Source organism: Poecilia formosa, unplaced genomic scaffold (genome assembly GCF_000485575.1).
Source record: "Poecilia formosa unplaced genomic scaffold, Poecilia_formosa-5.1.2 Scaffold17, whole genome shotgun sequence".
Classification (NCBI taxonomy): Eukaryota; Metazoa; Chordata; class Actinopteri; order Cyprinodontiformes; family Poeciliidae; genus Poecilia; species Poecilia formosa.
In genome coordinates, this window is record NW_006799956.1 from 3,587,935 (window position 1) to 3,600,724 (window position 12,790).

Sequence of the window (12,790 nt, forward strand, 5' to 3'; positions counted from 1 at the left end):
ACTTCATATGGCATAGCAGCAGTTCTAGCTGCTGCAGTAGCAATAATGTGGCATTTGGCAGATTGTATCATTGAATAATTAACATATGTTCTTGCTCTCTTTCTCGCATGATTGTGATTTAAAGCAAACTTTCGTAGAGTCATCAGTTATTACAGAGGCTGCCATTACCCCTACTTTGATACAATAGTTTTTTATTGGGTCTAAATGAATCTGAAAACAAAAAAAACTAGCAAGGGATTATATCTTTATAATATAACATTAGTGCTTTCAGTCTTACCCACATGAAGCCGAGATATTGCAGTTTTCCTGGAACAGAAATCTAAATTGTTTTGGTGATAATATGAGACATTAGGAAGAATATCTGTGCCACAGCGCAGCTCACCTCCTGGGCTTCATGTCTCTTTTTTATCACGTTCAAAGGCGTTTTAATGAAGCTGTAAGGAGTATGGATGTCAGCTTGACTTTTATCTGAAAAAACTCAATGTCATTCTTTGAACGTTTTACTGAAAGCCATTGATATTGTGTCATGTGTGAGGTTTCACTGTAAAGAAAACCTCCTCATCTGCTGAGGGATGTTCCATGACACATTTCTGTTGTTTCTTGAATGTGAACGTGCGGTCGGAATGTGATAGTTTAATGCACACTCACTGGCATTAAATCAAACCAAATATATGGTTTTAGGTTAGTTAGGGTTACCAAAGTTTTTTTTTCTGTTTGCTAAATACTAGAAAGAGAGAAAACGACTTTATCTCTTTCGTGACTTTCTTCAGCTTTAGAAGTTTACATACAGATCCATGGAATAAACCAGAATATTATTGAATTTCATGCATTTCAGGAATGTTGTAACCAAATGAAATAGACTGATTACACACAGATGGATGTTGAAAAGTCTTCACCTCAAATTTTTTTTTTTTTTAAATGGCGCAATGCATATTAATTAATGTTTACATGTGAATACATCAGATTATAGCCAGGTGGCTAATTTCCATCTCCAGTCCCATCTGCAGTTTTGATTAATTATGATGATTTCCCCCTTACATGTTATGAAAACATGAAAATTATTCTCAGAATATTGCTAAACTGCATATTAAAAATATATTTTGCATGTGCTATATTCAACAATAAGAATCTCCACTTAATTTCAAGTTAGTTTGACAGCAAAAACTGATCATTTTCTTCAAATCAATTCATAAATAAAATCAGGCATTAAGGGTTAACTTAATGCCTGAAGTTAGATAAAAAGGAGGGGAAAAAATTTGCTTCCTGACTGTCGATGGTTTAGTCTGTCAAAGTAAATCTTAAATGTACACTTGACATATAAACAAAAAAGGGACGCAGTGCTTTGGGTCAAAACTATAACAATAAGGTCAAAGGGTGTCACATTTCACAGGTAAATAAAAAATTTTAATTAGAAAAAATAGTGGGGAGAGGAAAGTAGGTCAGTTATGCTAGCTTGACTTTGAAAACCTTAACATGTAGCTGTGCAGTGGAATCCAGCGTGTTTCGGTTCAGTCAAAAAACAAACAAACAGGGCGACCCACACACACCAACTTTCTGACAGATCATCAGTAAAGCAGGTGTTTAAGTTATCTAATCAATTATAACTCCATCAAATTGCAATTATAACATATTAATTACAAAATAAACATTAAGCCTGAAAACATAAAACTGTAGCGGACTGTATGTTCTGTCCTTTGTGTGGGAAATGTTTGGGTGTTTTTTGGTGTCGAGTCCTGGTGGAGCTGTTGTCACCCGGTTGCTATGGCAACATATCTGCGTGTAGCTTAGCCGGCGCAGAGAGCGGGTAAAAATAATACGAGGGGTTTTGAGTTAATCTTCAACAGTTCTTCTGCATTGTTTTCCCATTGCTGTGTTGCACTGCACTAAATTAATAATTCTACATCTCCAGGTTTAATTGTGTTAATGGGAGTGTTCTACTGCGGCAGCGCAGCTACGCATAGCAAGTAGAAGAATAGTCTTTTTGGCCTTTAGAGTTGTTCACATGTGCAAAATGTCTGGTATACGTGTTAATAAGACAAAATAACAAAACAAGAAAAGAAAAGAGAAACAGTGATACAAATCCCCCAGTCTTTTAAAATGGTGTCAACAGTGTACTTACATTTCACACAAAAGCTATTATTTCTGTAATTCCTTTAGAAAACCTTTATTTTCTTATGGGACCTTTTGCTACATGCGTGTTTCTTTATTTCAGTCTGAATCCTTCTTGCATGATTATTATTTCTTTTTTAGAGCAGTCAGAAATCCTTCCGGGCTTCTGTATCTGCAACTTTCTGGCTCTAATTTGCACTTACTAGGGCAGTGACATCATCACTTATTTCTTTTTGTCAAACCAGTTTGATCTCAGCTACACGCGTGTGCTCCTGTTGTTGCACTGCCAAGCTGCACACTAAAGCTCTCTGCTTATACGCAGCTAGTGTCTTAGCTGCAGAGATCACAGGACTCAAGTTGCTTGAGTTGCTCTTTAATGTGTCAAGAAGGAAGTCCTCATGTAAATTCACCCCAGGAGCTCTTGGTTCCAGCAGTCGGATGTGTCACACAACTTGTCAGAACAAGGAAAACGGGATACGAACAGCTTCTTCCTACCTAACGGCCTCTATTGTTCTGGAATGCTGAGTCGAACTTCTTGCATATCCTTGGCACTGTGGAGCAGTGTTAGAAATGCAGAGAGCAAGGACAAAAACCGAACTCCAATCTATAAAAACAGTGCAGCATGAAGAGGTATTTTATTCTGATAAAGGAGTGTATAAATAATAAACGTGGAGAGCAAAAGGTTTAAGTTCCAGCCATACAAGAAAAGTAAGTTGTACTGTGGATCTTGTTTGAATTATTGCTGTCACAGGATTAAAAAAAGAAGAAAGTATTGTTAGCCATGACTTAGCTAATTTCGTCCATGTAACATATTAGCTGCATTTCTATTACAAATGTGCGTAAATCTTTGTCAGTATTCCGCTAATATCAAAATAAATAAAATAAAATAAATACATTTCGCAATTGCTGTGTTTCCATTGAACAGAGGAAATTAAAATCACGTGTAAATAAACTTGTCTGCTCAATAAGATGTAAACAGGAAGTCATTTTCACCAGTAGTAATAGCTGGTTGTTGATCACGTGACTTGAGGCGAAAAAAGGTTTCCATTGCAGTTTTGTGAAACACGTCAATCTTGATACGGCCAAAAAAAAAGAAGAGCCCTCGTTCTGGCCCAAGAACTTTGTAACGAAAAATGTGTTTGTTTGTTTTGTTTTTTTTTTTTCCCAAAATTGACGTGTTTCCATTAAGCAGATTTATTTTTGTTATTTCAGTTTGTGCAATGTTACAGTTAATGGAAACACAGCCAGTGTGTCTTGCAATAAATTTACAACGTTCATGAAATCTCAGCTGAAAGGCGCAAATTATGCGACTACCAAGCAGGCTGAAGAGGAAAACCTCAGATTTTTAAGTATTAACAAAGTTAATAAATTCAAATGTGCTGTGATGTTCAGCATCACTAGTCGGCTTCAGCTTTTTTCAGAACATTTTGGCTCATGTAGTTTTTATTGCAGATGTGGAAACACTCATTGACACTCAGCTGAGCAGACTCAGTTGAACCTAATGAAGTCTAAAGAGAACGCAGCAGCAGATTAGATCTCTTTATGTAGTGGATGTCATTAGGAACAGGGAATGTTTTCTACATTAAAATAACACGGAATTTATTAATTCACAAGTACGAGTGATATTTGTTTAAGGTGTGGTTTAATCAGTTCAACTCCAAATCCTCTAATTTCAATAAAATCCTTACATTCTTTAGAATAAATCATTGAAAATGTGAAAAGTCAGTAAATAAACAGCATTGGAAACTACCAATCCTGGGGGCAACCAGCACCAAACAACTTTTTGTTGAACAAATTCCAAGAAGATGATGTTGCCTTTCACCTAATCAGTAGGAAAGTTGTTGTAAAGTGAAAGGTGAAAAGACTTTCATATTTCTATTTACCTCTTAATAAAACTGCAAGGTAACTGGAGTTGATAAAACTGACTAACCAAGTCCTGACTTGAAACATTTTTTTGTGCAAGCTGGAATTGGATGGAGTCTGCGTTTAAAAGGTCAAGTATTCACCAAATTGGCTAAACACAAGTACTTTCAATGACACCTAAAAGTAATAATCCACCACTTGCAAAACAGGCGCTTGGTGAAATTGAGCTATTTGGGTGTTTGCCATAAACTGTTTTCTCTCTTGATAAAATACTTGTAATTTTAGTTCATTTACAAAATTTTAATCAATCATATTTTCAGTAACTGAATGTTTCCAGAAATTCACTGTTCTGTCATGCAACTTTTATCACAAAGCAGTCGTTTTGACTGCAGCAACTTACAGGCAGAACAGCTTTTAGATCTCTTGACAGGGTGCTGGTAATTTGAGTCTCCAACCAGCATTTTGTTTGACTTTAATTTCCCGCATGAACTCTGTTCACTCTCTTTACATATTATCTTATTAATTGCCTTATTTATCAATGCTGGGAGTAACATGTTGCTGAGTTCTGGTTGCGTTCTCCAATTACGGCCTTGTGATTGACTCCCTTTTCTTAAGCTGTTACATTTTTTTGTTTGTTTTTACATATGCATCGACTTCAGAATTGAAAGTGAATATAACTAGCTACTATTGAAATCCTTTGAAAAGGGAAAAAAGTGATGTATACCACTACATAAAGTGAAATATCAGCCATCAACATAATAAATACACACGTCTTTGTTAAGATGCGCAGAAAGCTGCAAATGGCTTCCTGAATTACATGAATATTGCAGATGAAAACCCTCAGATGGAATCCATGTGACGAGCAGCTGATTGAAGGAAATGCCCCCAAGGTGAGTTTCACTTGTTTCACGTGTAGCGCTGTCTTTTCTTAGGATCCAAAGCGTGGAAAATGTGAGATTAAAAAAAAAACTGTTACTTTTTCCTTGAACTGTACTGAGTCAACAGAGTGCTGAGAGGCTTCTATTGTGTTTGTGCAGCTTGCAGAAAACAACCTGCTAAAGCTGCTTTTGTGTTTCCCTTGAAATCTCAGCAGTGGTTTTATTTTCTCTTGTGTAAATGCTCTTGTTGAGTACAAGAGGTTTATTTAGATAGCAATTCTTGTACCCCTGGAAGGGAAAGAAGTCAGTCTGGAGCAAGTGCTCTTATTTACAAAGAGTTGTCTGAGTCAAATGTATTGCCTGTATGGCTGAGCTGATGTAGACGTCGTCATTTCAACCTTCTTTTAATGACATATCCTCGTTGTAAGTTTGAGCGCACGAATCAACATTAGCTTGATTTGCCAAATTTATGAACACAAGGATTTTGACTTCAACTTCCAGTGAATACATTTTCAAAATGAAAAAAAAAAAAAATCTGTTTTTTGTATCTATATCTTTTTAATTGATTTGCATATGAATTAGAGCAAATATACCTCATACTGAAGTGGGCGCTCTTGACTTTCTCGCTAAACTGAAAAAGAGAAAACAGGTTATCTAAATTACCCAAATTGAGTAAATTTGTTACATCTAATCACATTAAGTTTATCCAAGTAAATATATCAAGTTTATTAACTTGTCATATTAAGTAAGGGTGAATAAAGTAAGTTTGATTAACTTAATTTGATATGTTACAAATTAACTTAATTTTTCAAAGTTGGAGCTCCCCTCTCTTTTTTCGGCTTGGTAGCAGGGAAGCTAGGAGTGACACGCTTGTTTCGACAGACATGCTAAAATCACAGCGCCATCCAGTGCCCTGGCATGACAACTACAGCAGATTCAAAGTGTCACGGTGTCGGTCGTCTTGTTTAAACGTGAAACTTTTCCCCAATCAACATCCGAAATACCGACACTCGTGTAAACAAAGACAAATTAAGGCTCTTCAGTTAAAACATAATACATGAAAAGAAGTCAGACTTCTTTTAATTCATATTTTATATAGAGAGAGTTTTTATAGCGACTGAAGCTATTGTAGTTGCTTGATTATTCTATAAAATGGCACTATATGCCTGGAAAATACATAATACATAACCTTTTAACCTTTTAAATCTGTTCAGGTTATCACAAATTTCTGAAATGGATTATATGTGTTACATGATCTCTTTGTTCGTGGGAGACGAGTTACTCTTTCCGATGAGGTGGAAGCTAAGGGTCAAAAGCAAATGCACGTTTCAGCGACACGCTAAAATCACAGCGCCGTATAGTGGCCTGGCATGGCAACTACAGTGATCTCGTCTAACAGTGGAACATTTAACAAATCGGGATCCAAAAATACCGGGAGTTTCCAAACAGTGGTCTCATGTAAACGTAGCCTAGCTAAAAATGGAGGGCCAGGTCAGTACACGCTCTTGTCAGGTCCCAAACTTTTTTTGGTCTTCTGATAATGAAAGAGGCTACTTACATCTCCCTCAAACATTCCCAGTGGGGGGTCTGAGGGCGGTTGTTGCACGGGGAGCTTTTGTGTTTTAGAGTGAGATGTGGATGCGTTGGTGGGAGCTGTGAACGGCTGCTTTTCAAACCTGCAGCAGAAGCTGCTAAGGTTGTCTGCCAGGCGAGGATGGAGGGATGGGCGCGTGTAGTTAGCAATGATTTTTCAGATCATTCTGACTACAATATCAGGTCATCTGCTGTGAAGAAGGGTTTCGGCTTCTCACTGTAGATTCTTTTAGCTGCTCGGATCTCTTTGGTCGGTTCTTCAGATGCCTTAGATGTGAGGTGAACCATGGTTTATTGCTAGTGTACAAAGTCTGGGTTTGGACACACATATCCAAAGCCAGGACAATAAAACAGATGTTGGAAGTGAATGTTTCAGCAAATCATTTATTTTTGTGGCTGAAGCTTCAAAAACACTGCAGTCTGTTCAGGCCTGTAACATCTGCTTTCCACTTCCTGACAACCCAAACTGCAGGCTTCAGATGTTTTCACTTCTGCTTATGAATGAAATGAAACCTTTATTTGTCTTGAATGTAAAATGGCAGATAAACAAATAAAATAATTAAGAAAACAAATCATAATAACCATACATAAAAATAAATTAATATCCAGTTATTCCACATCACAATTTATACCCCATTCCAAATTATATCTGTTCAATTAATTGATTATTAATTGAAGACAAGCATACTACGTTTGTGACGCACGTTTAACGCCAGGTTAGGTGAACTGGTTTAGCTCTGACTGTTGAACTGGCCGCTCTCCTGAATTCACCGACCAATGTGGGACCAGAAAGAGAAACATATCAGCACTTATTCCTGTTATTTTCGATAACTGTGGCTCAAAGCTGATGAAAGATAAAATAAATCAGATACTCAGACAGTCTGAAGATAAATTAACAGTATTTTTAATAGTACAAATAATGTCAGATGCCCAGCTTTGTGATCTATTGTAATATTAAAATTTTCTGAAAAGCTAAATTTTGGGTTTTCTTTAGCTAACAGCCATAATCACCACAATTAACAGAAATAAAAACTGGAAACACATCCCCTCCGTAGGTAATAAATCTTTGTTTCGCTTTTCAAATTGAGCAACCAAACAAATTGCCTTTCCCACCTGCATCTGCATATGGTAAATCGTTTTCCCCCTTGTTCACATACAGAATCTAATGCAAAAAAAAGAAAAGAAAAAAAGTAAAAGTCTGAAAAGAACAAAAACAGGATTTTTTCTAACACTGTATTTTGTCAGACAGCCGAGGCATATCCAGGGCTTTTCTCTGCAGTGTAATGTGGGAGAAACGAGGATTTTCTCACCCCCGTCTTTCTTATTTTTTATTTTTTTTTGCTCATGACTCCTTTTTGAATATTTGAACACTGACTAAAGCTGGGAGATTCTGTCTCACTGAATGAGAAGAAGAATCATCTGTGGGCTCCTGCAGTGAGACTATTGAAGGAGTCAAAACAGTTTAGATTCGTAATATCTCTGCAGCAACGTGGCGCCTCGCCATTGTTGCATTGTTCATCCTCGAGGCTCTGCGAAAAGAAAGTCATTTCTGAGGCGTTCAGCTGCTTTCCTGACATCTACTCTATTTTACTTCACAGGATAAGTGTCTTGGAGAACAGCTGGATGGATCACAGTCCTTTTTTTGTGTTGGTAAGTCTTCTTTAATAGTTCTCTTTTCGAATGTCAGAATTTAAAATAAGCCTTTTGAAATTGCCCCATTGCGCCGTTACTACCTCTGCAGAAATGTTGCTTCTGTCTCAGGAAGCTGCGCTTTAGGATATTTTAATTATTTTAGATGCTTGAAAGAGCAGAAAGTTGATTGTACCGCTGATCGTAATGATTACGCTGCAATATCGATACCAAGTCGGTATCAGTATCAGATCGATACTTTAGTTTTAGGTTCTCTCTTGATATTTGATTATATTTGTTAATAGTAGTTTCTCAATTATACCTTAAAAATCGGTTTTCCTATTTTTATTTGCTCTCAGATGATAAATGATCTCAACTTTGTTTTAGTTAAGAATCCACACAGATTTGTTTTCTTTGTTTCCGTTTGATATGATGTATTTTTTCAGAAACTTTTAACAATTTGTCCACATTCAATCCTGGCTCTTCAGACACTAATTCAAAGAAAAAACAAACAAACAAACAAACAAACGAAAAAAAAAACATCAGAAGTCAGAAGTTTGATGACATATCAATCGGTATTGGTATCACCAGTATCGATACCAATAAATACCCTGTGTTCACTTGGTATCAGATTGACACCAAAATATGCATTATGTCACACCTCTGATTTTCTTTTCTCACTAATATTGTCTAATTTAAATTTCTACGTTTCTAAAACATCTCCAATCTGTTCTTTCTTTAAATCTGCATGTGTGAAACAGAAACAGAAAATGAAGGCTGTAAAGGCTCAGACCGCTGGTTGAGACCAATCGGCCTAATGACTCGTAGCACATGTTCCCACATTCCTGATCATGCTTCTGCAACACGTTATCTGTCGTCATTGTGTTTGGGCGACATTACGACGAGACTTTACAATCACGGACTTAAAATGATGGAAGGCCTCCATTGAAATAAAAAAAAAAAAAAAAAAAAAAAAAAAACCCAACACAATATCAGAAGGTAGATGGAGAAAATAATGAAAAATGAAACCCATAGTCACCTGCAGATATCTTGGAACAATGCTGACAAATGGCAGCAGCAGCCCGGCTGTGCTGTTTTCATCAGATCACATCGTCTATCTCACAGCGGCACCTGTCTCAGCTACCCCATCAAATTTCAGCAGCCCGCTGTCCTTGAGGCAAGCAGGCAGCAGCCAAATTATTTCCAGACTGGTTACTTCAAGGTGAAACAGCAACTGAGGTCTCAATTATTTCTCCGTGGCATATTCAGGACTGGAGCAGGAGAATTGGAAATGGAACGGCGTTATGGAACCGAATGGCCCCTTACCTCCTCGCCTATTTTAACTTGGCAATAATTGCCCAGATCACCTTGGTAATACATCTGCCTAGAAACAATACGCTGTCCTATAAAGCGAGCACAAACGATCTGTTCGGGACAGACATCTGCCAGCGGGGGACTTCATTTTAACAACAACAAAAAAAGGGATTTAATGGCAGACGGTTTGGCTTTGAGTTTGTTTTTTATTTTTTTGAATTGGGAGTTCATGACTCTTTCATGTGGTCTTTAAATAAATAAAAAGCCTACATTGAGTCACCTGCAGAGCTTGTCTGGTTGTGACATATGGCCCGGGCCAAATTCGGCCTCGACAGATCGTCTTCTTGGACGCCGGCCTGGTTTCTCGCTCGATAACCCCGGAGTCCGGCCAAAAACAATAAACCGATAACGAAGCAGTCAACGCCATGTGAGTGAAGGCAGATGAGGGGATCAGGTGGTCATTTTTTTTTACCAAGCAGCCGAGTTTGGGGACGTGTACGCACAACTCTCTGCTTCAAAGCAACAGCTTCAGTCACTTCATCAGAGGTGAGCCCTGAACCCAGCAGCCCAAAAACACCAATATGAATTAAATCAGGATTCTGATCAAAATGCTGTGAATATTCTCCAAATGTAAAACTCATATTGCGTCAATGTTTTTTTTTTTTTTGCTACAACCACAAACTGCAGTTGATTTTTCGTTTTCTTTTGTACATTTCATGTAATAAAGCAACAAAATCTGCAAAGTTGGAAAGAAAACAAACGACTTTGTTATTTCCAACAATTTTTTTCTTTTTACCAATAAAAGTATGAAACATGTGGATCTATTTGTATTCAACCACCCCGAGTCCAAATCACTTTTCACTTGGAGCTGAATGTCTTCTGTATTTCTTTAGCCCAATAACACAGAATGGTGACTCTGCGAACTGTGATGTATTGAAGGAGTCTGTAAATTCAGTCAGATTTAGGTCTGAACTTCAAATGTACGGTGAAATGAACCATTTTATCTCATCTTGTGTGTCCAGGTTTATTGTTCTTTTAAAAGCTGAACCTTCACATTTGGTCTTTTGCAGCCTTTAACAGGCCATTTTTTAGGACTTCTCTTTCTTTAGCCGCTTCCATCTTCTCATTAACCCTTGCCAGGTTTCCACTCCCTGCTGAAGAACAGCATGTCCCTAGCTTGATGCTGCTATCACCATGGATACAGTGTGGAGAAAGTGTGTTAAGGATGTTGGTTTTCTGCCACACAGTGTTTTACATAAATCCAAAAAGTAACATATTGGTCTCATCTGACCTGAGCGCCTTGTCTCGTCAGGTTTTAAGAGTTTTGTCTTACCACTCTGCCTTAACGGCTGGTTTTGTGAATAGCATGACTAATACTTTCCTATCAACAGGCTCACTCACCTGAACTGTGGGTCTCTGCCTTTCCAAAGTCGCCACAGGCGATTTGGCTGCTTTCCTGATCAGCACTCTTCTTGCCAGGCTTGACAGGTGGCTTAGACGAACGGCCATGTCTTGATAAGTTTGTGTTTGTGCCACACTCTTCCATTTTCAGATGATGGGTTGATTGGCGCTCAGTGAGATGCGCCAATCTGATGCTTTACAAATGAACTTTTCTGCACAACTTACTCGTTGCTGTGTTCCTTGGTCTTCATGATGCCTCTTTAATCAATTTTTAGTTTGTTTGCCTAGAAAGTTTGGTTTGTTTGGGGAGGTGTGAATGTGAAATCAATCTCTGGTTCACCTACAAACCTAGATCTCCGTCCAGTTGAAGTGACCTCTGGGGCGGTTTAAATGCAAGTAGGCCGGAGACGTCTCTGAAAGCAGGAAGCAAACTAGAGTGCTGGGAATTATGGGTAAGTACAACCAAAACTAACACAAAAGTCTGGCGCTAGCAGGAGAAATGATCTTTTACCAGCGGCAAAATAGAAATCCTACAACTGATCAAAGGGATCAAAGGCATTGTGAAAGCACCAGCTGAAAACGTAACAAATGTTTCAGTTTTAGTTCCCAATCTAACCGAGCCTATCAGGTGTGAAAACATCCGTAAGGACACACCGGTGGAGCCTTTTTTCCAATAAGCGAACCTATGTAGACAGTTTCATTGGGTTTCACTGAGATTAGAGTAAAAGTGAAACAACACACCAAAGTTATCAGAGTTTTATTGTAAAAAATGGCTAAATACATATAATTTAATTATCTTTCTAAGTCCACACCACAATTACACGTATCGTCTTTTTGTCATCCAGAGTTGAAACATGTTGACTGCAAAACAACGTGGATATCTGGTGTAGACTTGACCTGCAGTTCTATAAAGTCCATTAGTGTGAAACCTGAGGTGACCAGAAGTCTTTTCAAATCAGATATATATATTTTTTTGTAATAGAAGATGTGTGGATAGGGAGTCTTTATCATTCAAGCTGTGTTCTATCAGCCGTGCCATAAACACAGGCCTGCTGTGCTCTGCCTCATGCGCTGGCCCCCTTTAACCTTTTGATTTGGTTAGTGGGAGTCCGCTGCAATATAAGCTGCCATGTCCAGTTTGTGAAACAATGCTTGCAAGAGAAATTCACTCGATAGCCCCCCCACCCCACACACAGAAGCCAAACAAGCCGCCGCTCACTCCCGAACGAGAGGACATTTCCGCTTTAATTCAGATTTTTACTAAAACATGACAGGTTTACCCCGTAGAGGCAAAAGCTACGGGCCAAAGAAACAGCTCCACACAGTCTGGGGATCGGATTTTCCTATCAAAATCACAGGCCATTAAGATACATGTGTAAAACCTTCAGTCAAAAACACCTGAATTCCCTTTGGGTTTTAATGCAAACCCGACAAAAAAGACTTTCTGTTCCTGTCGGTCAGATTTTCAAAGCTGAACATGGCAAGAGGGCTGCTGTGCGACTTTATTACATTTAAATTTTCAGCACAACATGAGGCATGTGTGACATTTTCTACATGTTTGGGATTCTTTGAAACAGGAGTGAGAGTTTCAGACAGGGAGAAAACCTCTGTGACCTTGTGTTGAAATCATCATAATTTCCCTTCATTTCATTTCAGCCAAGTTCAGGTCATCAGGTCATAGAAAGGCATTGAGGGTCAAGACAAAGTGGAAAACCCAATGAATAGTTGCATAAAAGTACTTAAGAATAAAATAAAAACGCATTAATTTAATTATCTCTGTTTTTTTTTTTTGGCTGTGACCCCCACTGCAAAATTATTTTTACCTGCATGGTTTGACCACTGGTTACATGCGTTAGCAAAATTGGCGTTTTAGCTCCATCACCTGTTGCTCTAACAGTGTACAAATAAAAATAAAATACATCCATAGTAGGTATAGTTCTGTAAACTCTGTGACTGATTACTTCAGCAGTCCAGGTTATTTCTGGAATGTATAACACAAACAT

At 38.1% G+C, this 12,790-nt stretch overlaps 1 long non-coding RNA gene across 1 annotated transcript in view; it reads left to right on the top strand.

The window, feature by feature from the left end:
• Nucleotides 1-9,661, top strand: part of LOC103134518 (uncharacterized) — a 94,717-nt gene extending 85,056 nt beyond the window's left edge. The window contains exons 3-4 of the long non-coding RNA XR_475844.1: nucleotides 8,042-8,093; nucleotides 8,840-9,661. This is a non-coding gene — a long non-coding RNA (uncharacterized LOC103134518). The remainder of the gene's footprint in view (nucleotides 1-8,041; nucleotides 8,094-8,839) is intronic.
• The last annotated feature ends 3,129 nt before the right edge of the window (nucleotides 9,662-12,790 follow it).